At 38.6% G+C, this 27784-nt stretch overlaps 1 protein-coding gene across 6 annotated transcripts in view; it reads right to left on the bottom strand.

Moving 5' to 3' along the window:
• The window catches only part of LOC115213490 (active breakpoint cluster region-related protein), a 236511-nt gene that overhangs the window by 194172 nt on the left and 14555 nt on the right, over positions 1–27784 (bottom strand). For all 6 annotated transcript variants that reach the window (XM_036504165.1, XM_029782487.2, XM_029782485.2 and 3 more), the window contains exon 2: positions 23935–24025. The gene's annotated coding sequence lies outside the window, so the exon portion shown is untranslated. The remainder of the gene's footprint in view (positions 1–23934; positions 24026–27784) is intronic.

Here is a 27784-nt window from a genome sequence, read left to right as displayed (position 1 = left end):
TCTGATTGACTCAGCGATTAAGCGAGGTCGTCAGCATAGAGGAGCTCCCAGGGGCAACCTGTCTTGATTCCTCCACAATTGCCTGGAGGGCTATGATAATAGGGGGGCTGAGTACTGAACCCTGGTGGACCCCAACCTCTACCTTGAATTCTTCTGTGTACATGCTGCCAACTCTTGCCATGTAGCATAGCTGTTCGTACACATGCATCATACAGTCTGCCTTTTACTCTGAGCGAGAGGCCTTTAGTCACCAGCAGAGGTAAGAGCTCCCTAACTTTGCCCAGGCTATTCTTATTCTAGCAGTTACACTTTCAGCGCACCCGCCCCCACTACTGACTTGGTCACCTAGATAGCGGAAGCTATCAACTACTTCTAGTTTTTCCCCCCGGAAAGTGACGGAAGTTGTTTTCTGCAGATTTTCGGAGGTCAATGCTCCAGAGCATCTGCCACATACAAAAACTATCTTCCCAGTTAGCCTACCTTTGACATTGCTGCACCTCTTATGTGTCCATAGCTTACACTGGGTACATCTTATAGAGTTTCTAACTACACCTTTTCTACAGATCGAGCAGGGCCATCTTCCTGAGGATATTTGTGGATTTTCTAACTTTCTACTTATTAGTACTTTGGTTTTAGCTAGGTTGACTCTAAGGCCCCTCGATTCTAAACCCTCCTTCCACACCTGGAACTTCTCCTCCAGTTCTGATAGTGACTCAGCGATTAGAGCGAGGTCGTCAGCATAGAGGAGCTCCCAGGGGCAACCTGTCTTGAATTCCTCCACAATTGCCTGGAGGGCTATGATAAATAGGAGGGGGCTGAGTACTGAACCCTGGTGGACCCCAACCTCTACCTTGAATTCTTCTGTGTACATGCTGCCAATCAACTTGTAGTGGATCAAAATGAACATTATCAGCTTTGAATAAATTAGTCACACAAAGAAGAGTGAAATAAAATATACTCATGTAAAGTCAGATCTATCACATCTAAGTGCAATCTGACATGAGAAGACCATCATCATCATTAACATCATCCTTTAACCCTTTCGTTACCAACCCGGCTAAAACTGGCTCTGGCTCTGCAGTACAAATGTCTTGTTTTCATAAATTTTGAATTAAAATCTTCCACCAAATTTTAGTCACAATTTATGTTCCTAATACTAGCTTAATGATAATAAAGTTATTTTACTAAATTCTTTGTTACATCTAAAATAATTGAAAGAAACACAGAGCATCTCAAAATAAATACGGTAACGAAAGGGTTAACGTCTGTTTTCCATGCTGGCATGGGTTCGATGGTTTGATCAGAGCTGATAAGCTGAAGAGCTGCACCAGGTTCCAGTATGATTTGTCTTAGTTTCTACAGCTGGATACCCTTCCTAACACCAGCCACTTTATAGTGTGTGCTGCGTACTTTGAATATGGCAGTGGCATGAGCACTTTTATGTAGTACCAGCACAGGACTCTTGCACGCCAATCCTCTTCAGGCAGTAGAAAATTCTATTCCTAGAAATGTATAAAAACACATACTGAGCTGTGAATGATACCACTGGATTATAGGCCACATGCATTCCTGCATTCTTTCACATCATCAACTACAAACACAAAGCAGCATTAAATAATATATATTGGATCTTTACCTTTTGATCGGCAGATTTTAAAAATAATTTTTTGTAAATAAACACTTTCAAACTTCGTATACTGGTAGAATGTGTCATATAAAACATCGTTTACTCTTAGCATTTTTGAGAAAAACATATATTTACAAAAACAATTGCAGCATGGAAGGTGTTTATAAGCCATTTAAGACACACACAACAACCGTTAGATTCACTTCAACATTTAAATTTAATTTGTCAAAATATTTTCATCGCTTTGAGACCGCGACCTGTTCACAGACAAAACTTCGTGCAGCACGGAGTTTTGTCAGTGAACAGGTCGCAGTCTCAAAGCGACGAAAATATTTTGACAAATTAAATTTAAATGTTGAAGTGAATCTAACGGTTTTCGTGTGTTTCTTAAATGGCTTATAAACACCTTCCATGTGGCAATTGTTATATACTTTTCTCTTTTAACTAATTTCAGTCATAGGACTGTAACCATCCACAGACATCACATTCAAGAATTTATTTGATCATATTGGTTACAAATTTTGGCACAAGGCTAGCAGTTTTGGGAGAGGGGGTAAGTCAATTACATTAGCTCCAATACTCAACTGCTACTTATTTTATCAACCCCAAAAGGATGAAAGACAAAGTCAACCTTGGTGGAATTTGAACTCAAAACATGAAGACAGATGAAATGCTACTAAGCGTTTTGCCCAGTGTGCTAATGATTCTGCCAGCTCACCACCTTAATTTAGTTGATACTTCAGTCAAATACTTATTTTATCAATCCCTGTTTGTTGAAAAGCTACATTATGGGACATAAAGTAACATGGCATAAATCACAAACACACACACATGACAGGCCAGGCTTCTGTACAGTTTCCATCTAGTAAATTTCACTCACAAACTCAAGATTATGGGAGAAGATATTTGTTCAAAGAACCACACAACAGGATTGAACTCCATGGTTTAGAAGTAATCTTCTTAACCACTATCACCAACCACATGCCTGTGGTCATATGTAGTAACAGTGTAACAGAATAGATTCTTTGCGGATAGAGTTGAAACTGTTTGAGTTTACATCAAAGACATGGTTCTGCGTGGTCAAACAGATACAAGAAAAGTATTTGTAACAAACAAAAACCTTCTTTGCATTTGTTAACTTTGAGGAATGTTTTGATAGATTACCTACATTCCTACATATGATGGGAGTGAAGAAAACTGGGCGTGGACGAATCATTCATGAGAGTAATTCAAGCTGTAAAAAAGGTACTAAAAATAGCATTGAGGATTTTTAAGTACGGGTGCTTGCCAAGAAGACAGTGTTTTTTATTCTTCTCTTTTCACTCTCTCCACTTCTAGGTCATTACAAACATGTTCAGGACCTATACAAGCAGTCAAGAAATGAGATATTTCCAAAACATAACAATGGATCTTCTTTTCATATGTTAATGGGCAGAAAATAATGTATCTGATTGTAACATACCATCAATGAGAAAAGGTATTAGGCCGTTAAAGAAAAAGAAAAGACAAATATTATTATAAACCCTTATCAAGTGTTAGTGACACACACATAAAAGTACACATCAACGATAACTGTCGTATACTGTGAATAAGTGATGGTACCCTTACCAGGTAGGTGTGTTTGTATCACAGAATAACTCAACAAAAGCTTAACACAAGTGAAGTAAAAGTGATGGAATATTGAACACAAGATCAGAGTTTCAAGCCCTATCACCACCAACACAACTACCACTACTACTACTACTATAAAGTGTTGTGCTGTGTCCCTGTAAAAAGCAGTTTATACAATGTGCTTCAATTTGCCTAAATTATTGATGCTAGTTCTTGCTTCATGGATGAGTGACTATCAGTTTCAAGGACATCCAGCAGTAGAAAGGTTCTAACATCATGCACAATATCAAAATATATGATGCATCATAGCATAAAAAAGAAAATCAATGCACAATAATGGCATAAACAATATATATATATATATATATATCAGGCACAGGAGTGGCTGTGTGGGGATCTAGTCTTTTTCATTTGCAAAATGATCCCCCTTTAATTTTGCTCAGATTGCTAACAATTTTGGTGTATTAATGCAACTTTGAATTTTGATAACGATCAACCAGTTACTTTATCTTGTAAATTAAAGAATCTGATGTTATTTGGAATTAAAGTTGGGAAATTCGGGTAATTTTAGCCAATCAAAAGACAGTGAGACATTAGTAGCTTGTTTGCGTACATTGTGTTGGGTTTTGCCTGCATGTTGTATTAATTCTTCACACCACGAAATTTACTTCACCTGTATGTTTTGTTTCAATAAAAATTTATATTTATCAATTAGAATTTTATCATAAATATTTTTTGTCAATAGTCTTAATATTTTACATTTGTAGCAAAAGTTGTTTGAGATGTTTATACAGTTTCTTGGTATTATGAAGGTGACAGACAGACAGAGGAGTGAACACATGAAAAAAAAAAAAACCTTTATCACATTTGGTAGGTATTACATATATCTTTTTAATAAGAGTTTGACACACCTCCACATGACTTAACATTTCATGAGCATGTAGGATGTGCTTATCTCATTAGATGTTAGAAGTTTTGCAAGAGTTTTGCAACAAATTCAAGAGGGCTTCTCAGCATTAAGCTTCTATAGGTCAACTTGGGTCATGTGGTATTCATACTATGAAAGGGACACCAACCATTTTTTGTTTTCAGTCCTACAATTTCAAACAGAATGTTGGTCAGATTATGGTGCTATATTGGTAGCTGACCATGGAATAGGGTATACTGTAGGGTGGGATGTTTGTGTGAGTCAGTAGCTCAGTCATCATTCACTGGAGTGTGAACAGATTAGCAGTGGCTTTCTATACAAGGGAATTACCAAATATGATGGTATTGGGTTAGAACTGAGTTTGCAGAACCAACATGAGTAGGTTGTAGTTTATATAGGTGGCCAGGATTAAATGTCCTACCCTTGTGTGTAGTAGACAGTGAGGGGTAATGTGATACACCTGGATTGTCAGGTATCAGTGACTTGAAATTCATTAACAGTACATATCCCTGGTGGCAATGATAAGATAGTTCTTCCTGATAATAGGCTCATTCTTCCTGCACATACTCTATCAACTGCAAATTGGTGGACTATGTGCAATTTCGGATCTTTTTGGTTTGAACGGCAGTTTTTTACATAATTTCTAGGTAACTAAAAAATTTTAAACTTCATATACTGGTAGAATGTGTTTATAAAACATCTTTTTCTCTTGGCTTTATTGAGAAAATTCTATAGTTTGTAAGATATTTGTTGTTTTTTTTTCTTCAATTTCTGCAATTTCAACCAATCAAATACGTCTATTGAGGTAAAAAAAAACATTCTGTGCCGTATGAATATGTCCCTCATTTAAGAAACAGATTGGGTTTATTTACATTTGTGAAGAAAAAAAGATACCTTCCCCCCCACCCCTAAAAGAGATTGAAATGCAATAGATCGATACTAGGGTCATAATTATGGGTGACAATTTCATATGACACGGCTAGAAAAAACTGCCGTTCAAACCGAAAAGATCCACAATTTCTTGCAAGACAGAATTAGCAATTGTAAGCTCTAGGTGGGTACAGAAGGGTCCCTGTCAATGATATTCCATCTGAAGTGGAGAAATTGTTTCAATGTTCATAGCATCTTCAGGTGAAGCAGGACAAGGAAATGGTGTTTTCGTTATCTCTACACCTAAAAGGCTACATATGCTGTGTATATCTTCCCTTAAAATTATTGGCCATCATACCTGTGTTATGTCTTGTGATGCCATCTGCCTTTGAAAGGCAGGATCTTCCCAATGGGCAGTTGATAGGATTTCAACAGTTACAGCTGAGTTTGTTGCAAACTCAGCTGTTTGCCTCACACCAGTCTCAGAGATTCTGTAAAGGGCTACAGGCACTGCTATTTCTCTCTGACTAAACAATAAAAAAAACGTAGTCCTAGAAAAAGATAGGATGGTTATGGCTGGTATGTCTTTGGTCATAGATCTCCTAGATCAAAATGTATATGTATCTAAACAACAACTGATAAAGTTAATCTCAGAGCATTTTAAAGTCAAAACAGTGAATTATGAGAAAGAATGACATTAAGCACTTAGTTTGTTTTAGTTATCATCTCTACAAAATTCATTGCTACAATTCAAGAACAATGTAATGATGGACTGTTACTTCTGTTATTTATATCAGCTCTCTCTCTCTCTCTCCATTTCAATGTAAAACCCTTGGTCTTTTTAGAAGCTCCAGAATTGGTGGGAGGATGGGAGAAAGTTATCTTCAGACAGAAAACCTGTTTGCAACAGTATGAAGTCTGCTAAAGGTACCCATATGGGTTAGATAACATTGTTAAACTATGTGAAAGATAAAATATATTATCCAGAAAGATGAAGAGTCTCTCCAGTAGACTTTCACATGTTTTTTGTCTAACACATTTCACTGAAAAAGCTTTGGTCAATCCAAAGATATGATTTCTCAAGCTATCATGCAGTTGAATCAATCTTGAAACCACAAGTTGTGATGGAAATTTATAAAAGACAGCCCATAATGAATAGTAATGGATACAGAGAGACTGTTTCATAGACATATCCAACCCATGCTGACATTTCAAAAAAAGAAACAAATTATTGTTAAAACAGTGATAGGGGGTTGCAGAGGATGGTGATAGGCAAGCTGGCAGAAACGTTAGCACGTCGGGCGAAATGCTTAGCGGTATTTCGGCTGCCGTTACATTGTGAGTTCAAATTCCACCGAGGTCGACTTTGCCTTTCATCCTTTCGGGGTCGATAAATTAAGTACCAGTTACGCACTGGGGTCGATGTAATCGACTTAATCCATTTGTCTGTCCCCTCTGTGTTTAGCCCCTTGTGGGTAGTAAAGAAATAGGTGATAGGTGTTGTGGTGGTGGTGGTCATGAATCAAACATCTTGTAGAGTAATTTCAATCGTTGTACTTATTGACCAACAGTATGATTTGCAATATAGAACACAACCTGAGAGTCACAATAGACTGACTGGCTACAACAAACTAGTCTAATACAGATTAATTCCTCTAACGGTACCTTTTACAAAAAAAAAGTTTAAAGTTGTCATCAGGCTTACTTAGAAATTATTTACAGCTAGCAACATGCCAGATGGCATGGGGCCAATTGGGTTGTCACAAGATTTATGACCAGCAGAGTGTTGTTATAAAACACATACTCACATATATAAGTCAGTCAGTGGATTATATAAACAAATATTGTAAAATATATATAGTAGTGTCATTCATAGGGTTATTCATGAATAACTTTCAGGATCCAGCATGCAAATGCCAAACAATGTGAAAAGCTTGATTATATCTAAACAGAAAGGAGCCCAAATAATAGACACATAGGTTCATTCATGTCTGTGTGGTTGAGAAGTTTGCTTCCCAATCATGTGGTCTTGGGTTCAGTCCTACAGCACAGCACCTTGGGCAAGTGTCTTTTACTATAACCCAAAGCCTTGACCAAAGCCTTGCGAGTGGATTTGGTAGATGGAAATTGAAAGAAGCCCACTGTGTGTGTGTGTCTGTATGTATATATCATCATCATCATCATCGTTTAACGTCCGTTTTCCGCGCTAGCACGGGTTGGACGGTTTCGACCGGGGTCTGGGGAGCTCGGGACTGCCCCAGGCTCCAGTCTAGTCTGGCAGTGTTTCTACAGCTGGATGCCCTTCCTAACGCCAACCACTCCGCGAGTGTAGTGGGTGTTTTTTACGTGCCACCTGCACAGGTGCCAGAGGGGTCTGGCATCGGCCACGTTCGGATGGTGCTTTTTTTTATGGGGGGGGTGCAGAAATATAGGGGAGCACCAGTGGGAGGGGTGGTTCAGAGGACAGGTTCTAGGCAAGTAGAACGTAGGATATCGAGAGAGGGGTAATGCATGGTGAAATAGCATATTGAAGAGGGGGGTTCAAAGAGTAGACACCTATAATGGTGGTGGGGGGGTGCAGAAATATAGGGGAGCACCAGTGGGAGGGGTGGTTCAGAGGACAGGTTCTAGGCAAGTAGAACGTAGGATATCGAGAGAGGGGTAATGCATGGTGAATAGCGTATTGAAGAGGGGGGTTCAAAGAGTAGACACCTATAATGGTGGTGGGGGGGTGCAGAAATATAGGGGAGCACCAGTGGGAGGGGTGGTTCAGAGGACAGGTTCTAGGCAAGTAGAACGTAGGATATCGAGAGAGGGGTAATGCATGGTGAAATAGCGTATTGAAGAGGGGGGTTCAAAGAGTAGACACCTATAATGGTGGTGGGGAGGGTGCAGAAATATAGGGGAGCACCAGTGGGAGGGGTGGTTCAGAGGACAGGTTCTAGGCAAGTAGAACGTAGGATATCGAGAGAGGGGTAATGCATGGTGAAATAGCGTATTGAAGAGGGGGGTTCAAAGAGTAGACACCTATAATGGTGGTGGGAGAAACGACATCCGGTATAGTTGGAGCAAAATAGAGATATCCGGTATTGGTGGTGGGGGTGGGTAGGGCGGGCGCGCCGCGAAGAATCGGCAGCCAATTTCTAATCAGCCCTGTAAGGGAGATAGATCTTAATATCTATAACGATAACTAGTGAATTATACAGAATATGCAAAAACGAGGCGAGGCTGAAATAGTAAACAGAGTGGCGACTAGGGGGATCAGAATAATAATAATTAATAAATAATAATAATAAATAGAGATACGGATGAATTAAAGTTCAAAGATTTCTTATCTTGGGATCACTTCGTTTATGGACAGACTTGGCAAAAGGAATTCGGAATCAAGAATGAGGCAGGTTACTAGCTTAAGTATGCATAGCCATGGCGAGGAGTAGGAAGATATATATATATATATATATATATATATATCATCATCATCATCATTTAATGTTCCTTTCCTCCATGCTGTCATGAGTTGGACAGTTTGACAGGAACTAATGAATCAGAAGGCAGCACCAAATTCTAATGCCTGTTTTGGCTTGGTTTCTACAGGTGGATGCCCTTCCTAATGCCAATCACTTTACAGAGTGTACTGGGTGTTTTTTTGTGATACAAGCACTGGTGAGGTCACCAAGTACTCAATACAAAAGCCCTGAACTGAGCAGGGTATAGAATGGCAAGATAAGAAACTAAGATAGAGGGGCAGGAGCAGGAATTTTGCTGAAGAGGTGAATACATGGCTCACCCATCCCAAGACAGAGATGTTAGGTCAAGGAACAAGGTGAATATGAGACAATAGGATAGAGGAGCAGTAAAGGATGTGTAGGGAAGTACTCTGAGAGAGAAAAGTGTGACTGGTGATAAGAGATAGGGAATGAGTTGGATGCAGAGGGGAGATGAAGGAGATTTGGTAGCTTTTCATAATAGCACTATCATACATCTTTGTTTTCAGAATCACTAGGTGCAAGCATGGCATACTCTTTTACTTGTTTCAGTCATTTGACTGCAGCCATGCTGGAGCAACGCCATTAATCGAGCAAATCGACCCCAGGACTTATTCTTTGTAAGCCTAGTACTTATTCTATTGGTCTCTTTTGCCGAACGGCTAACTTATGGGGATGTAAACATACCAGCATCGGTTGTCAAGCAATGCTAGGGGGACAAACACAGACACACAAACACACACATACATATATATATATATATATATATATATATATATATATATACACACATATATACGACAGGCTTCTTTCAGTTTCCGTCTACCAAATCCACTCGCAAGGCTTTGGTCGGCCCAAGGCTATAGTAGAAGACATTTGCCCAAGGTGCTACGCAGTGGGACTGAACCCGGAAACATGTAGTTCGTAAGCAAGCTACTTACCACACAGCCACTCCTATGCCTATATATACTTCTCTCCTACAACATCTCCATTTTCTCTAATAGACTGCCTTTGCAATTTGGGACACCTAATGCCATTGGTCATCACACTGTAGAACATTGGCAAACCCTTTCTTTTCTGCTTCTATCATTGTTAAATGGACTTGACTCTTAATTTCTCTTCTAGCTACCTGGTAAAGTTCTCTGCTACCCTCATTCTTCCAAACCTTCCAAGCCTGCCTCTTTGCTTTTATCTATATCATATATATATATATACTGTAAATCCTCGAGTATAATCCGCATTTTTTCCCCAAAATTTAAAGGTCAAAATCCCTAGTGCGTACTATATACAAGGTTAAAAATGAAAATTATTTTCTAAGCAATGTCCGAGTCTCTATTTGCTGTCTGGCAATATTTATTCAGACGCATTTTGTGATGTCATGCGCGAAAATACCTTAAGCTAAGCCTGAAAGCAATGAAGTCATAAAAGAATCATCCATAGCTTGCAGTAAGCAACATTTATTAAACGTTATTACTATTATTACTGAATACAATAACAAGTCACTAAAATATTACTAATGTCATAACAAAAATCTGGCCATTAACAGGGAAATTAGTTAAACTTGGGATTCTGTTTGATTTGAACCACTGTGAGTTGACCATTCTCTCAGCTACAACACTCACCACAGAAATATCAAACATTTTTGGTTTGGTTTTTAGAACAGGAAGGGTATCTAGACATAAAAAGCCAAAAAAAATGAAACTCATGAAGGAAATGTAATTTTCAATGTGTTTAGGTGAGCAGCACCCATGAATATGTATGGACTCTGCCAAAGTGACCCATCCAAACTAATGCAGCATGCAAAGTGAATGTAAAACAGTAGAGGGAATTTTTGACTAGAAACAAAAACTTTTATTGGAAGCACAATTAATTAAATCAACTCTTATTATATCAAGGTAGTCTAATCCTTTCAATAGCAATCCATGCAAAACTGATTGTTAAGGTGTTCAAATTTAAATTCTAAACTTGAACTGAATAACAGTTTACTACATGAAATAATGCTCCGTCTCTCTCTCTCTCTTCTTTTCTCTTTTCCATGCTAGCATGGCTTCAATAGGGATTTGAATGAGAACCAATTTTCAGACAGGATTTTACATTCAGGAGCACATTCTGTTGCCAACCTTCACCTGTTTTTTTGTTTTTTTTTATTAAGGGATTTCTTTGTATTCCACAGAATGGCCAGTCATAGTGTCCACAAGGGATTGTAAACATTGCCAATGTTTTGCTCAAACAGAAACATACAAAATATTGATGTTCATGCAAATTCATACACATACATATGCATGTGTGTGTGTGTGTGTGTGTGTGCATACACACATATATATATGAAAATAGAAAATATTAAAGAATAAAAAAATAATACCTAAATCTCAATCTTCAACTCTGTGTGTGTGTGAGAGAGAGAGAGAGAGAGAGAGATTTAATAATAGTTTGATTCAGCTCCATGAGCTTACAGTTTTGCAGGCTTAGAGAATGAACCTATCTCATCAGTGCCTGGTAGATAGGTTTGTTCTACAAAACTATAAAACTTCAAATAGCATGGAGCTGAGTCAAACTGTTATTAAATAATGTATATAACTCCTACTAAATGTGTTAAGTGCCACTTTCTTTCATTAGTTCACTCACTTGTATGTGTGCACACACACACACACACTAGGTTGCTATAGTTTCTACCTACAAGGCATTGATCAGCACAAGGCTATAATAGAAGGTGCCTTGCAGAAGGGCTGACCAAACTTATGTGGTTGCAGAGCAAAGTTTCACTAAAAGTTTCAATTTTTAGTCTCCTATTATATTTCCATTCACCTTTAAGAACCATTATAGGTATATTTAATTGATTTCAGTATTTGACTAGTAATTTGTTTTCCTACTTCAAAGAAATTAAACTCAGAACGTAGTGGTCTATAACTAAACACTGCAATCATTTTGTTTGATACTTTAATTTTTCTGACAATCCAACACCTTACCTAGTGATTCATCATCATCAAAGGTCCATTTTCTATGCTAGCATGGGTTAGGAGGTTTGACAGGATCTAGTGAGCCACAGAGCTGTGTCGAGCTACAATATCAACTTTGGCAAGGTTTCTATGGTTGGATGCCCTTCCTAATGCCAACAACTTTACTGGCTGTACTGTGTGCTTATTTTCATGCCATCAGTATGAGTTGGGCTACCAGGTAACTAACAAAACGAAAAAGTACAAGTTTCATGCATTTGCACTTATCAAACTAAATATTAAAATAGAATTTACTCGTATTCTTAGCTCTGTTTTTCCTGGTTGCATCAACATATATATATGCACACACACAGTTAAAGAGATACATCATCAGGTAATCATCATACCTGTGGTTTGTAAAAGAACTGACATTTGTTTGTAAGTTTTCTGTTAAAATAGACATGCTAAAATGGTTTCTTAGAAATCCAGTGTAGATTATACAAAGCCAAAGAATGAATCACTATTTCTTATGGAAAAATCAATAATCTATAGGTGGTCAGGTTTTGGCTTTATGTAGAATTATTTTCAGTTACATATGTGTTGGAAAGGTCAGTAAGGATATCTAAAGGCAGTATGTGTCATCAGAACTCTATATTGCAACTGGTGAACAATAATGCCATTGGTTAAAAGTTTCCAAAGGGTCAATCACTGGTTCATTGCATTTCTGATGGTAAGAGTGACAAGAGAGTGTCTGCAGGTCAATTAAAAAAAAAAAAAAAACAGAGATGAAGTCATGGAGTTGGAGTCAGAGTGAGAGTTTTGTAGAGTCACTCAGAAATAGTTATTGGGTTATTGGAGTCAGAAGCCAGTGAAAATGTACTGAATCCAACCCCAACTAAATGTAAAGTATGTTAAAATTTCCAATTTCAAAGATACTAATTAGAAAATAACCAAATCAGATTTAACCCTTTAGCATTTAAACCAGCTATATCTGGTCCAAATATTCTATTTGTTTTATGTTCGAATTGGCCATGTGTGTGCAGGTTCTCACACTTACCCTACAATATCAATGTAAAGTCACAACAAAATCACAAAGCTACAAGACAACACATGATTAATTCAAAACAATGTAAATAAATAAGCATTACATTTAACAGAATAATTTGAATGCTAAAGGCTTGACCCTTTTGTTACCATATTTTTGTAGAAATACACCATCCGTTCGTGGCCGTTTGCCAGCTCTGTCTGGCACCTGTGCAGGTGACACGTAAAAAGCACCCACTACACTCATGGAGTGGTTGGCGTTAGGAAGGGCATCCAGCCGTAGAAACACTGCCAAATCTGACTGGGCTTGATGAAGCCTTCCGGCTTCACAGACCCCAGTTAAACCGTCCAACCCATGCTAGCATGGAAAACGGACGCTAAATGATGATGATGATGATGATGATACTGCTCTCATTTCAATTAATTTTGAAAATAAATGGGTTTTTTCGGTTTGAGCGGCAGTTTTTAACATAATTTCTAGGTAACTAAAAAAATTTTAAACTTTGTATACTGGTAGAATGTGTTTATAAAACATCTTTTTCTCTTGCCTTTATTGAGAAAATTCTATAGTTTGTAAGATATTTGTTGTTCTTTTTTTCTTCAATTTCTGCAATTTCAACCAATCAGTGACATCCATTGAGTTAAAAAGCATTCTGTGCTGTATGAATATGTCCCTCGTTTAAGAAACAGATTGGGTTTATTTACATTTGTGAAGAAAAAAAGATACCCTTCCCCTAACCCTAACTAACCCTAACCGAGATTGAAATGCAATAGATCGATTCTAGGGTCATAATTATGGGTGACAATTTCATATGACACTGCTAGAAAAAACTGCCGTTCAAACCGAAAAGATCCAAATAAATAATACTTTCGCAAAGCAACTAAGTCATTTAATGTAATCTTTTATGTTACACTAGCAGCATAGTCCGGCGTTGCCAGGGTATGTAAGAGCCCCTAGTAGGCAACGACTAATCCCAATCTAGTCCTTTCCCTCTAGGGAATGAAGGCGCATGTGTAGGTTGCAATGTCTTCTGTGTATACGATGTTCCTAGCTGTCCCTTTGGGCGAAAACGCGATTTCCCAAAATGGCATGATTTTATCGATTTTTTCTGATGGTAAGGTATTGCATGGAAAACTACGTCAGAATTAAGTTTCTTAGGGTAACATTAAGCTTCACCATGAGTTTGGTGAAAATCGATTGCAAGTTGCGAAAACTACAACAGAAAATGTGTTGCTATAAAAAGCTGAGATTCTCGACCCCATGTCAAATTTATGGATTTTTTTCAAAACTGGGGGAACTTTTCAAAATTTTCGCTGCGTTAGTTTTGAATTATGACATTGGGCTATGTGTGTGTCAAGTTTCATCAGAATCGGTTGAAAGCCGTGGTCAGGGTGAGGGTACAACCTCACAGACACACAGACAGACAAACTGCCGTTTATATATAGAGAGATTAATTCAAATTCGTTACTCAAACAATGCTTTAATCTCGAAAAGGAAGGTGATATGTATCTGAGTTTATTTCTTCTAAAAATGGTCATTTGTTAAGTGGCATTAGATGTACAATCTTGTAATTTTTTTTTTAAACTGATAAACTAATATGTTCCTGATTGCATTTTATAGTTTTTTTACAGCTAATATTAGAGATGAATCTGCAATACAAATTAACAGAAAATTTTGATCAAAGATTTGAATTTAGTTCACTTTAAAACAGTAAGCTAGTATCACAGAACCAGGGGTGGTTGTGGGTAGGTTGGTATGAAAAGGATTAAGGGTATCTACAGAGAAGGATCTGGTAAAAGTAATTTTGTATCTAAAAACAGGATGTTGTTGAATTTTGGGTTTGGATTCTTGATTTAACCCCTACTTTATAGATTTCTTTAATCCTTTTGGGATACCAAGGCCAACCGTCCAATCTAAGTAACACAAGCTGAAAGGATTTAGAGGGCTGATCCATCAACTCAATGAAACAAACATTGTAAATGGTTGGTTTTGAAGTGTAATAGCCTCAATCAGAGATTGTCTTTCAGTACATTTTTTTTGTTTCTTTCATAGAAACATGATTATTATTTTATTTATTTATATGTATTGTGTTGTTTATTTATATGTATTGTGTTGTTATTTATATGTATTGTGTTTATTTATATGTATTGTGTTTTTTTTTTGTTTCTTTCATAGAAACATGATTATTATTTTATTTATTTACTAGCAGTATCGCCCGGCGTTGCTCGGGTTTGTAAGGGAAATAACTATAAAGCATTTTTAGATAGTTATAGCCAAAAAATTGGGAAAAAATGATGGTAAATTTTTTTTTTAGTTAAAAAAGGTCGATGTGCGTCCCCTAGACAGTCTGTGGTTTGTGTTTCTGATTCTCGACCCCATGTCGAATTTATCGATTTTTTTCAGAACTGGGGGAACTTTTCAAAATTTTCGCTGCGTTAGTTTTGAATTATGACATTGGGCTATGTGTGTGTCAAGTTTCATCAGAATCGGTTGAAAGCCGTGGTCAGGGTGAGGGTACAACCTGACAGACACACAGACATACAGACAGACAAACTGCCGTTTATATATAGAGAGATATGTATTGTATTGTTTATTATTGTGATAGATGTAGTGTACTGTTTATAAGCTTTCATATTATACATTTACATACTAAAATAAAGTAGTTTTAGGCACTTTGTCCTTTGTTTTCTACATACACCCATCAATTTCAACGTCAACAGAAAAAATTTTGGTCCTTTTGGTTACACAAACCAAAATACTGTGTCTCAAGAGGGTTAAAAGACTTTGCAACAATAAACTTTTCAATCCTTTATAATATAATTCCTATTTCATTTAATGTAATCTTTTGTTACATTAAATTAAATTTGTTATTCAAACAATGCTTTAATCTTGAAAAGGAAGGTGATATGTATCTGAGTTTATTTCTTCTAAAAATGGACATTTGTTAAATTGCTTTAAAAGTACAATCTTTTAGATTTTTTGAAACAGATAAGCTAAGATGTTCCTGATTCTATTTTATAGTATTTTTACAGCTTATTTCTTTTATATCTTTTTACTTTAAAGCTATTGATAAAGCAGTTTCTTTTTAGCTTTTAGTTGTTTTAGCCAATCGACTGCAATCATGCTGGGGTACTGCCTTCAAAGGTTTTCAGTCAAAACAAATCAACCCCAATACTTTTTTTTTTTTAAAGTCTGGTAGTTATTCTATTAATCTCCTTTGCCAAACTGCTAAGTTACAGAAACTTAAAGAAACCAACACAGATTGTTAAGCAATGTGGAGGTAGGAGCAAACAAACGTAGACACAAAGACCAAGGACACACAGACATGACGGGCTTCCACACAGTTTTTGTCTGTCAAATTCACTCACAAGGTATAAGTCAGAAGACACTTGCCCAAAATACTATACAGTGAGATTGAGCCCCAAACCCCCTTGGTTGCAAAACAAGCTTCTTAACTACACAGTCTTCATGATGAACAGTCTTTTTGAAGATGAGATGTACATGAGGGATATTTGAAGGATCTTGGGAATAGGAAGTTCGCTAGGGGTCCCCAACCGCAAGTATATCCCTATTGGGAGAACGTTTTGTCTGCCATAGATTTTCCACAGACGCAGGGACAGGACAGGTTGAAGCCGCCAGTTGCTGGATCAGACACTTCTGTTCACCAGAGCTCCGTTAGCCAGGTGCGGCCCTAATACCACTGGGTGTCAGAACAACCAGGAGAATTTATCTACGAAGCAATTGCCCCAGCTCCCCTTCAGGGTTGGCGAAAGCGATGTGGTGGACAACAAAAAACCTGGCTGATGACAGTCAAGGCTGATCTGGAACCCAACCTAGGCCCCTATGTCTACGGTGTTCACCACTGGAATAGAGAGTGGTTGGAGATCACATGGTCGTTAGCCTCAAATTGCCAGGCCTGGTCAGCATTTGTGAGAGATGCAGCATTGAGGATGAATGAAGCCAGCTCAACCCACCCAGGTGAATGCTGTCTCAAGACAAGACAAGAGGAGACATGAACAGTCTTAATTTTTACCCTTCATTGGGAGAACCCTTCAGAAATATCCACACCACTTCACTTTGCTTCTTCTGTTATTTTAGAAGTTTCTCATGTGCTTAACTGTTTATAACTTCTTTAATAAATAGTATTTTAAAAAAAAGCTACAACTGCAGAATTATAATGCTTAAACCTAAACTTTTACATGTTAGATTGCTGAACTGTAGCCTGATGATTCCCACTGCCCATGAATGTTGCATAATTTTAGTCAACATGAGAAATATACAATTAATCTAATTACAGATAGAGATATTGGGCCTCACGGAAGAGATGACAAATGACTGAGACTCCTGGTAGTTTGCTCTGCTTGAGAAGATGTCAAGCTAAGTAAAATCATGATTGTCCTTGCATTCAGGCATGTCCCCTGAATCTCTCTTCAGCTGAGTAATCCTAATATTGTGGGCACGTGGACGCTGGGACCATGTAAAAAGCACCTGTGCCCATGTGATGTAAAAGCACCCATCTTGGTGCTGCATAAAAGCACCCAGTACACTTTTTAAAGCGGTTGGCATTAAGAAAGGCATCCAGCTGTAGAAACCATGCCAAAACAGACATGGAGCCTGGGCAGCTCTTTGATTGGCCAACTGTCAAACCATCTAGCCCATGCCAGCATGAAAAACAGATGTTAAATAATGACGATTGTTCGTTCCTTCTCAAGCCATGCCTGGCTCATAAGGGCCGGTTTCCCAGTTTCTTTGGCGTATAGGTCCCCACCTGGACGGGACGCCGGTCCATCGCAGGTTAGCTGCAAGATGCAGGAGGAAAGAGTGAGAGAAAGTTGTGACGAAAGAGTCAGCAGAAATTCGCCGTTACTTTCTGCCGGAACCACATGGAACTTAGGTGTTTCGCTCATAAACACACACATCACCCAGTCTGAGATTCAAACCCGCGATCCCTCGACCGTGATCCCGCTGCTCTAACCACTAGGCCATGTGCCTTCACACACATTATATATACCCCAACACATCATCATCATCTCTATCATCTCTTTTCAGTTGGGATACCCATGTACTTCCTCTACACCAAGATAGCTATTCCTGTCCCTCTATCATATCCTGCTCCGCAACCTGAAATAAAGCCACCGCTATCTATGCTACATCCCAATCCCAGTTCAGTTGGGAGGTCTTGTCTTTCAAATTATTCGGTAACCTCACTAGTGTCAGTGAGCTAACTCTATAAAGTGGATGGTGTTAAGGATATCCAGCTGTAGAAACAATGCTAAAGCAGACACTGGAAGTTGGTGTAGTCCTCAGCAGTGGTGGTGGTGGTGGTGGTGGTGGTGGTGGTAGTAGCAGCAGCAGAATGATAGAAATGGCTGAGTTTCATCCATCTATATTATAGTGGTGGTGGTAGTAGTAGTGGCAGTGGTGAAAATGATGAAGCAGAGTTTAAATCTTAATAAGAACCATTTCTGTTTGGTTGCACTTTTTGAAATTTTAAAATTAAGAGAACATTTTCAAATTTGGTGTATTGATGTAATTTTTCATGCTGAATCTTGGGGCCTAATTCACTTGTTCAAGAAATTTTTTTTTTTTTTTTTCAAAGTTCAGAGGTTCAAAGTTTGATAATTTTTACCCAGTCAGAAAACAGGATTTGGAAGCAGTCCTTTTGTGTATGTGACTGCAATTGTCAGACGACAAAACAATAACATAAACATTGCAATGATAGCATGTGTTTTAAGCATTTAATAAGCAAGAAATAACCAAAAAAGGGGTAAACAACTCATATTTTGTAGTTTTAAGCATTCAATATGCATTTAATGTGAGAAAAAAAGAGTAAACAATACATTTTATAATTTTAAGACCCCCTAAAGCTAACTGTAAACAAATGAAATATCTTTTTGTAAACACACAAGGTTTTACAGAAGAGTTGCCAATGCTTGGCTTGTTATTATATGTTTGTGGCTTTCGAGTGGCTAAAATTACTTAAAATTTGCAAACTTTAAAAGTTATTAAATATTTATTTGTTGATTGATGGCAAAAATGAATTTCATGACAATAATGAGCATACAAAACTACATCAATACACAAAATTTGAAATCAATTGGAACAAAATTTAAGAAAATGAAAAGAGACAGCCAAAGAGAAAAGATCCCTTAAAACCACTAACCTTCACTTGCAACAATTACCATGTAAATTTCATAAATTTCAACTTGTTGTTTAGCATCTGGTCAACTGTCATGCAGCAGCCCTTTGATTTACTACATGTTCCAGTCATAACCATCCTTTTTTTTTTTCATGGAGATGTAGGCGTAGGAGTGGGTGTGTGGTAAGTAGCTTGCTTATGAACCACATAGTTCCAGGTTCAGTCCCACTGCATGGCACCTTGGGCAAGTGTCTTCTACTATAGCCTCGGGTCGACCAAAGCATTGAGTGGATTTGGTAGGTGGAAACTGAAAGAAGTTCGTCGTGTGTGTGTGTGTGTGTGTGTGTTTGTCCCCCCCAACATCACTTGACAACCGATGCTGGTGTGTTTACGTCCCCCGTATCTTAGCAGTTCAGCAAAAGAGGCCGATAGAATAAGTACTGGGCTTACAAAGAATAAGTTCTGGGGTCGATTTGTTCGACTAAAGGTGGTGCTCCAGCATGGCCACAATCAAACGACTTGAAACAAGTAAAAGAGAGTAGAAATGTGTCCCTAAAACATTATCTCATTTATGTTTCCTTCATTTAAGACAGTTCGATGTAATTTCATAGAGGTTTGGCTACTGTATCTTGCAGATCTAAGCAATATGCTTAGATGGCCCCTTTTAGGCCATCCACGTTGCAGTTGTTTTCACTCAGCAAAAGACACTACTAATGCTGGTGACATTTATCAGTGGAATTAGACAGTTTTAGTTGACATATGTTGGTACACACTTGTCAAATGTCAGCTTCTTTAATTCAGTACTACTGTTATCCCAAGAACAGACATCCTATTGACTTCCTCCTCTTACTTCTCCTCCTCACCTTTGACCTTCACTACTCTCAGTTTACTAAATTATCATTCATTCATGACAGTGACACAGTTGACAGCAACATAGTTCTTCTGCTACCATCAACACCACTCTTAAGGGAGGGAGTGGCTTCAGTCAGTCTATGGCCATTCCCCACCTCCATGACCCAAGGAGCCTCCCCCACCAGATCTAACTAACATGGGGGGGGGGGGGCTTTATGAATTTCTGCTGATGGGGAGAGTAAGCCCTGTTAATGAAGTGAATGATCAATAACATCATCATCATCATCATCATCTCTATCACCACCACCACCACCACTGTTATAATCATTATCATCATTGCCACCACCATCATTATCATCACTATCACCACCACTATCATCCTCATTATCACTATCACCATCATTATATCCACCACCACTACCACCACCATCATCATCATCATCATCAACATGGCTGTCATCACCAACACTAACTTTGTTATCACCACCAGTTGAGAGCTGGATAACCAGAAAACACAAGCAACATTAATGAACTGGTTAGGGAGCTTAAATGTTGTTCTACAGCTTTCAATATAAGTTAGAGCATAACACAATGTGAAAGAAAGGACAAGATCAAGGTACCTTCATTCCTCTCAAGAAATCATTAACAACACTGATGAGTCAAACAGCGCCAATTAGTAAATGAACCTGTTTATAACCATTAACTTATCAGATATGTTTAGCTCTGGCTCAGGTAAGTGCTACAGAAGTAATTAGTAATGGTTTAGTAATATAGGTGTGGCATGGCTGTATTGTAAGAAGCTTGCTTCCCATCCACATGGTTCCAGGCTCAGTCCCATTATGTGGCACCTTGGGCAAGTGTCTTCTACTATAGCCTTGGGCTGACCAAAGCCTAAAGAAGCCCATCATATATGTGTGTGTGTGTGTGTGTGTGTGTGCCAAGAGCACCAGCCGAGTCTGATCATTGCCAGAGCAGCCAACTGGCTTCCGTGCCAGTGGCACGTAAAAGGGCACCATTCGAGCGTGATCATTACCAAAGTCGCCTTACTGGCACCTGTGCAGGTGGCATGTGTAAAAGGATTCGAGCGAGGTCGTTGCAAGTACCGCCTGACTGGCCTCCGTGCTGGTGGCATGTAAAAAGCACCCACAACACTCTTGGAGTTGTTGGCGTTAGGAAGGGCATCCAGCTGTAGAAACTCTGCCAAATCAAGATTGAAGACTGGTGCAACCATCTGGTTTGCCAGCCCTCAGTCAAAATCGTCCAAACCATGCTAGCATGGAAAGCGGACGTTAAACAATGATGATGATGATGATGTGTATGTATGTATGTATGTAATGCACTGTTTCTGTGATGGTAAGATCAGCAAAAAAATAGTACTTCATCTTGTGAGAGATAAATATTATTTAGTGGACAAAAATATGTTTTTAGGTGCTACTATTAGTTTCATGTACTGTGAATATGCCCAACATTGTTTTATAACATGTCTAGTGTCCCAGCACAATCATCAGATTCTGCCTACATGGCAGTGTGTGTGTGTGTGTCTTTGTATCTGTGTTTGTCTTCCAACACCGCTTGACAACTTGTGCTGATGTGTTTATATCCCCATAACTTAGCAGTTCAGCAAAAGCAAACCAACAGAATAAGTACCAAGCTTAAAAAAAAATAAGTACTGGGGTTGATTAATGCAACTAAAAAGTTCTCCAAGGCGGTGCCCCAGCATGGCCACAGTCTATTGACTGAAACAGATAAAAGATAATATAGATAAAAGCTAATCAACACTGAAGTAATTAATAAAGAGGCAAACCCTTTCATATTATTGTCAGCTTCTTCCATACATAGCAAAAATATAAGTTTGTATCAGCAATAAAACATAACTTGTTCCTTTTTTCCACTTTCAGTACCTTAGCAGTTAACAGAACTCACCCATAATGTTGGTAACCTTTCATACAAAAAATTCATAATATTGATGGTTGAGATATCTCTAATAGTTCCATATTGACTGAAAACATGCAAAGTCTTTTCTACTGATGTTAGACTAAACATTGCACGCTTGTTCCCCCATAATTGAAGTTGGATTTTTTGAATTTTTACATGAGCTTTTTTAGAGTGGAAGGGTAACATCCACGAGATCCTTTCAGGGCCCATGTGACTGGTGGAATGGTGGAAGGAAAGGAAAAAATTTTCTTCAGACCAGAGACGGTATTTGAATGTTTGCAACAAAGGGTAACCTAGAACAAGCATCTAATGGTATAGCAGTGGTGTTAAACTGAGCACTAAAATAGGTCTGCAACCCAAAAGCAAGAACAATCCATCTACTGAATTATACTGACAAGAATTTCGGGGACACTTACCCCAGGTACTATGCAGTAAGATGTTGTTTGTTCCTTCTCGAGCCATGTCAGGCTCATAAGGGCCGGTTTCCCGGTTTCTTGGCGTATAGGCTCCCCACCTGCAAGATGCAGGAGGAAAGAGTGAGAGAAAGTTATAGCAAAAGAGTCAGCAGAAGTTCACCATTACCTTCTGCCAGAGCCGCGTGGAGCTTAGGGGTTTTCACTCATAAACACACGCATCGCCCGGTCTGAGATTCGAACTTGTGATCCATCGACCGCGAGTCTGCTGCTCTAACCACTAGGCCATGTGCCTCCACAGTGAGATAATAACTTGAAATTAATTATGTAGTTGCAAAGTGAAATTCTTAACTATACAGGTGTGTTTGCACCAACAGAGATGAATGTTTGATACCTTAGAGAATTTCAGGACAACTGATGCTAATGATATCATGTACTCTACAGTACTCAACTCAAAGAACAAAATCAGAAACCATTTAAATGTACATCATCATCATCGTTTAACGTCCATTTTCCATGCTAGCACGGGTTGGACAGTTCAACCGGGTCTGGGAAGCCAGGAGGCTGCACCAGGCTCCAGTCTGATCTGGCAGTGTTTCAACAGCTGGATGCCCTCCCTAACGCCAACCACTCCGTGAGTGTAGTGGGTGCTTTTTATGTACCACTGGCACAAGTGCCAGGGGAGGATGGCAGCAACCACGATCAGTTGGTGCTTTTTATGTGCCACCGGCTCAGAAGCCAGCAAGGCGGCGCTGGCATTGGCCACGTTTGGATGGTGCTTTTTACGTGCCACCATCCGAAGATGGCCGATATACAAAAAAAATTATAAGGCCACCAGCTGGAAACCATTTTAAATATACATGTATAGCATACATCATAACACTTTCAGCTGAAGGTCATTGAAATACAGATGTACAACATATATTGTATGGTCTCATCTGGAGGCCATTTAAATATACAAGTACTACATACAATATAACAGCTCCAATTACAAAGACAACCAACAAACTGTATTTAAAAAACAGATGACTCATTGATAGAAAGCAAGCATAGCTGTGTTGGTAAGAAGCTAACTTCCCAACCAAATGACCTTGGGTTCAGCCCCACAGTGCAGCACTTTCAACAAATATTTTCAAAAAAGACTCATCAAGCTAGGTGAAACCTGCTTGAGAAGACCTGTCAGGTGAACATGTAGTCATAGCCAATGCTGGCGTCATGTAACAGGTACCCGTGCCGGTGGCACATGAAAAGCACCCTTTGAATGTTGGGCCTCATGGTAGTGATAAGTGACTGAGGTCTTCAGTGATATGCTTTGCTTGGGAAGACTCATCAAGCCAAGTGAAATCAGTCGTGGCTGACGCTGATGTCACATAACTGGCACCTATGACACTCTCCAAATGGTTGGCATTAGGAAGGGCAACTGGCCATAGAAACCATGCCAGATCAGATTGGAACCTGGTGCAGCTCTCCAGCTTACCAGTTTCAGTCAAACTGTCTAACCCACGCAAGCAGACACTAAATGATCATGGTAACGCTGGGTCAGTCAAAGCCTTGTGAATGGATCTGGTAGATGAAAAGTAAAAGGAGAGTTCATTGTATGTATGTGTGTATATATATATATATATATATATATATATATTAAATTAGAGATAAAACCACTATTAGGCAAATCAAATAGTGATAGACATAAACTAAAACATAAAAAACAAAAAATAAATATAATTAATATTTGATTTGCCTAATAGTGGTTTTTCCTCTAATTTAATTTATACTTATACTGTGAAATTTGATTTAATCCTAAATCTAAGTTTTCCCTGTAAGTTTGGATATACTCCCTAATATTATTATTATATATATATAACAATTGGTGTTTGTTTAAGTAGTACCCATAACTTGGGGATTCGGCAAAAAAAAAAAAACAGAAAAAGTACCAGACTTTAAAAAAAAACAAAATAAGTACTAGGGTTAATTTGCTTGAGTAAACATTTGAAAGTGGTGCCCCAGCATGGCCACAATCCAATAACTGAAACAAGTAAAAGATAAAAAGATAGATACATACATACAATAAATAATTCATGAGCTTTGCAGATACTTACAATTCCAAGTGTAACTCCGATTCCAAAAGTAACTCCTGCAGTTCTGAGTGTAAGTCTTACACTTCTGTGTGTAAATTTCAACTGTCTAGACCTGTAGGATTGAGAAAAGTAAATATGTATGACGTAAGAGGAATAAGAAGTCACAACTTCAGTATATATTATATGCCAAATTTACTGATATTTGTGGGCCACCCTCTGTGTGTTTGAGTGGAACTTCAATCAAATTTCTATCTATCATCAACTTAAACAACTTTCTGACCTTTAAAGTTTTTTCTTGTTTTTGAAATTCCAGAATGGCATGTGTATGTAAATACATATATATAATATATATATATATATATATATAAAAAGAGAGATAGAGAGATTAAGGAGATAATGTAATCATGGCTATCACCTCAGAGTTGTTGGTTACAGGTTTCCAATCAATCAATCACTAATCCACTGCCTTTCTGTCACTTCCTGTCAACAAACTACTTAGTAGCTCTGTACTTTTCACAGATTAACTGAATAAAAAGTCTTTTCTACTCTAGGCACAAGGCCCGAAATTTTGGGAGATGGGACCAGTTGATTAAATCAACCCCAGTATGCAACTGGTACTTAATTTATCAACCCCAAAAGGATGAAAGGCAAAGTCAACCTCAGCAGAATTTGAACTCAGAACGTAAAGACAGACGAAACACCACTAAGCATTTTGCCCGGCGTGCTAACGTTTCTGCCAGCTCACTGCCTTGAACCGTATAAAATGTCTATCATACCAATTGATAAGGTATGTATTCATCTAACCCATGCTAGCATAGAAAAAGATGTAAAACAAATAAATGAATAAATATGAATGTATGTGTGTATAATAAATAGCAAAATAAAAATACTAGTTTCTAAAATTTAATTTTTTTTTTCATTGCATTTTCAGAGCAGGGTCCAGCACATGACCCTTTATAGGATCTCCACAAATGGTGGAAAGAAGGGAGAAAGTTCTTGTTAGCTTCAGACTAGAAATTGGATCAAAATGAACTCTGTTGCAATAATCCAAGGTCTAAATGGGTTAAAACAGGCAACTGATTAATTCTGTACAGCCTAAGATCAAGAGAATGAGCTCTGCTAAAGATAAATCTGAAGATCAAATGTCTATGTTCAACTGGATGTCAGATTAATTCTACTCCGCTCAACATCACCTGAAGCATATTTACAAACCCACATCATCATCATCATCATCATAGTCTTTTTTTAATGTGCACTTTTCTATGCTTGCATGGGTTGGACAGAATTTTGTTGAGATTGATTTTCTGCAGTCGGATGCCCTTCCTGTCACCAACCCTCACATGTTTCCAAGTAAGATATTTCCCCTTCACCAAAATATCACAGAATATTGAAAATGAAGGACACCACTTGCATTCAGTGACACTTGTTTACAACTATCACGCAATGTCAATTCAAAGAGACAGTAACAAACACATGGTGCTCCAGCTTGGCCACAGTCAAATGCCTGAAACAAGTAAAAGAATATATATATATACATGGCAGGCTTCTTTCAGTTTCTATCTACCAAATCCACTCACAAGGTTTTGGTCAGCCCTGAGCTTGAGTAGAAAACATTTACTCAAGGTACCACACAGTGGGACTGAACCCAGAACCATGTGGTTGGGAAGTAAATTTCTTAACCACACAACCACACCTGCACTTAAACATATCTACAACACTTATGTTTTTTATTTATGCACCCTTTTCAAGCCTAGCTAGGCTCATGGGCCCGGTTTCCCGGTTTTTCTGTGGCATATGTGTTCCCCCCAGCTGGACGAAACACATGCCCATCGCAGCGTTGCTCAAGAAACAGGAAGAGAGAGTGAGAGAAAGTTGGGGCGAAAGAGTACAACAGGGGTCACCCACCCCCTGCCAGAGCCTTGTGGAGCTTTTAGGTGTTTTCGCTCAATAAACACACAACACCAAGTCTGGAAATCGAAACTGCGATCCTCCGACCACAAGTCCACTGCCCTAACCACTGGGCCATTGCGCCTCCATATTTACAAACCTACATGCACACATTTACAAAAACATCAGCATATACATATATTTACAAAAATACAGGCATAGACATAAACACATTTACAAAAATCCCATAAACACTTACATTTACAAAAGCAAATACTTTCATAAACACTCACGCCCATTTACAAAGATAATCATACATCAGTGTATCCTTCTATTGACTAAACAATCATTGTTGTAGCTTTCAAATGATGCCACCTCGCTGGCTAGGTGGGCAGGACAACAGTCCCCCTGAACAGAATGACAGTCTGTCACAGGATTACTCATTTCAATTAAGGTAAAGTTACATTCTTGAGTCATACCGACTCATTAGGGCTGGTTTCCTGGTTTCCATGGTGTATCTATTCCCCCACCTGGATGAGATGCTGGTCCATCAGAGGATTACTCATTTTTGCCAGCTGAATGGACTGAAGCAACATGAAGCAAAATGAAATGAAGTGTTTTGCTCAAGAACACAACACGTCGCCCAGTCCAGGAACTGAAATCACTAGCTAACAATCATGAGTCCAACATCCTAACCACTAAGCCATACACCTCCACTAAAAGGTAACGTTTCCTTCTCGAGCCATACTGACCCATAAGGGCCAGTTACCCAGTTTCCATGGCATATATAGTCCCCACCTGGATGGGATGCTGGTTCGTTAAAGGATTACTCATTTTTGCCAGCTGAGTGGACTGGAGCAATGGGAAAAATGAAGTGTTTTGCTCAAGAACACACATCCAGTCTGGGAATTGAAACCACGATCTTGCAATCATGAGTGCAACACCCTAACCTCTTGTCCACACACCTTCATAACTCACACTTACACATTTAAAAAAAAAAAAGCACATTTACAAACTACACATGCATACATAAACACCGCTTCCATCATCTCCATCTTTATCACAGTCCAGTCATCCAAGCCCAGTCCCAGAGGCTGGTTTGAACCCATAAACAGAACGAAAAGAACTGAAGAAGTTATGTAAAGGGATAATAACAGGAGGAACAAAATTTAGTCAACTGAATTAATTTTAGTATTTGACTGGTACTTTTTCTTATCAGTCCTGAAAGACAAAAGATAAAATTTATCTCAACAGGATTTGAGCTTAAAGCATAAAGGGTTGAAAATACTGCAAAATATATTTGTATTACCTCGGAAATAGAATCCCATTATCTACAACCACTGCCCCACCAAGACCATCACTACCATTACAGCTATGACAACCATCTTCACCATAACCATGATCACTATCATCACCATAATAATGAACAACACCAACATTATCCCCATAGCTCTAACTACCACCAATACCATATTTCTTTATTGTCCACAAGGGGCTAAACATAGAGGGGACAAACAAGGGCAGACAAATGGATTAAGTCGATTATATTGACTCCAGTGCATAACTGGTATTTATTTAATCGACCCCAAAAGGATGAAAGGTAAAGTCAACCTTGGCGGAATTTGAACTCAGAACGTAACGGCAGATGAAATACCTATTTCTTTACTACCCACAAGTGGCTAACATAGAGGGAACAAACAAGGACAGACAAATGGATTAAGTCGATTACATTGACCCCAGTGCGTAACTGGTACTTATTTAATCGACCCCGAAAGGATGAAAGGTAAAGTCGACCTCGGCGGAATTTGAACTCAGAACGTAACGGCGGATGAAATACCGCTAAGCATTTCGCCCAGTGTACTAACGTTTCTGCCATCTTGCCGCCTTATACCACCAATACCATAAACTACAACCACTATTGCTAAATACAGCTACCACCACCATCAGCACAAACACCTACACCACAACGAAAACCATCACCACC

The sequence above is a fragment of the Octopus sinensis genome, linkage group LG6 (assembly GCF_006345805.1).
Source record: "Octopus sinensis linkage group LG6, ASM634580v1, whole genome shotgun sequence".
In the NCBI taxonomy this organism is placed as follows: domain Eukaryota; kingdom Metazoa; phylum Mollusca; class Cephalopoda; order Octopoda; family Octopodidae; genus Octopus; species Octopus sinensis.
Note: the sequence above shows the minus strand (reverse complement) of the source record. Positions and strands in the feature narration are given on the sequence as shown.